The sequence below is a fragment of the Nematolebias whitei genome, chromosome 11, assembly GCF_014905685.2.
Source record: "Nematolebias whitei isolate Nwh7 chromosome 11, NemWhi1, whole genome shotgun sequence".
NCBI classification, from domain to species: Eukaryota; Metazoa; Chordata; class Actinopteri; order Cyprinodontiformes; family Rivulidae; genus Nematolebias; species Nematolebias whitei.
In genome coordinates this window covers 2,361,720-2,363,106 of record NC_056508.1, presented here as the reverse complement: position 1 = coordinate 2,363,106, position 1,387 = coordinate 2,361,720, and the positions used below count along the sequence as shown (strand labels likewise).

Below are 1,387 nucleotides of genomic sequence, written 5' to 3'. Positions count from 1 at the left end.
TGTCCTTTTGGTTGCTATTTTGTTTTGATTTGTTTAAAAAAAAAAAAGAAATTTAAATTTTATATGCCTCTTTTCTGACTGTTGTCATTGTTACTCAATGTTCTCATCACTGTTAAGAAAAGGCAGACAGCACTGTGAGAGTCATGTTCTTTGCTTTCTCCAGTGCATTTAACACAATCCAGCCTGATTTGCTTTGTCAGAAACTTTAGAAGACTCAGGTGGAGGACTCAACCATCTCCTGGATCAAAGACTATCTGACAAACAGACCACAGTTTGTGAGACTGAAGGGTTGTGTCTAACCAGGTGGTCAGTAGCTCAGGAGCACCACAGGGGACTGCATTCTCACCATTCCTTTTCACTCTGTACACCTCAGATTTCCAGTACAAAACAGACTCCTGTCATCTGCAGAAATATTCAGATGACTCTGCAGTGGTTGGGTGGATCAGAGATGGACAAGAAGCTGAGTACAGGGAACTGGTGGACCGCTTTGTGGCATGGTGTGGAAACAATCATCTCATCTTGAATGTGAACAAAACAAAGGAGATGATTGTAGATTTCAGGAGAATCAGGAACAGGTCCAACCCTATTTCCATCATGGGAGAAGAAGTGGAGGTTGTGGAGAAGTATAAATACCTTGGAGTTCATCTGGACAATAGACTGGACTGGAAATGCAACAGTGAAGTGTCTACAAAAAGGAACAGAGCAGACTGTACTTCTTGAGGAAGCTGAAGTCCTTCAATGTTTGCAGTAAGATGCTGCGTATCTTCTATAAGTCTGTTGTAGAGAGTGCTGTCTCTTCTGCCATCATCTGCTGGGGGAGCAGCACCAGAGCAAGTGACTTAAAAAAGATCAACAAGCTCATAAAGAAGGCTGGCTCAGTTCTGGGGACTCCTCTAGAACCTTTGGAGATGATTGTACAAAGAAGGATTCTTCATAAAATGAAGAACATTGTAGACAACCCTCAGCATCCTCTTCATCAGACTGTCATACAACAACAGATTGTCTTCAGTCAGAGGCTTCTTCAAATCCGTTGTAGGACAGATGCTAGAAGAGATCCTTCCTGCCCACAGCCATCAGCATCTATAACAACTCATTAATGAAACCAGGATGATGAGTTACAACAACATATAATTTCCCTCTGGAATTAATATTTTTGAATTGAATTGAATTGAAATCAGGTCTCTCTTGTAAATTGGTCCCCGAGGCTCAATGGGATTAACCTGTCTAAATAAAGGTTGAATGAATGAAAATAACCTGATCTCTCCAATTCAGGAGGTCAGCTAATTCAGGAGTAAACCAGGGGCTGTCTTCTCCTTTTTTCCCGAACTGGTGACAAGGTGCATGTTTATTTTCAAAATAGATGAAACTGTTTTGAAAGTAGTTCCAA

At 41.1% G+C, this 1,387-nt stretch overlaps 1 protein-coding gene across 1 annotated transcript in view; it reads left to right on the top strand.

Moving 5' to 3' along the window:
- Window positions 1–1,387, top strand: part of LOC119416586 (DNA (cytosine-5)-methyltransferase 3B-like) — a 261,265-nt gene that overhangs the window by 160,041 nt on the left and 99,837 nt on the right. The window lies entirely within an intron of this gene.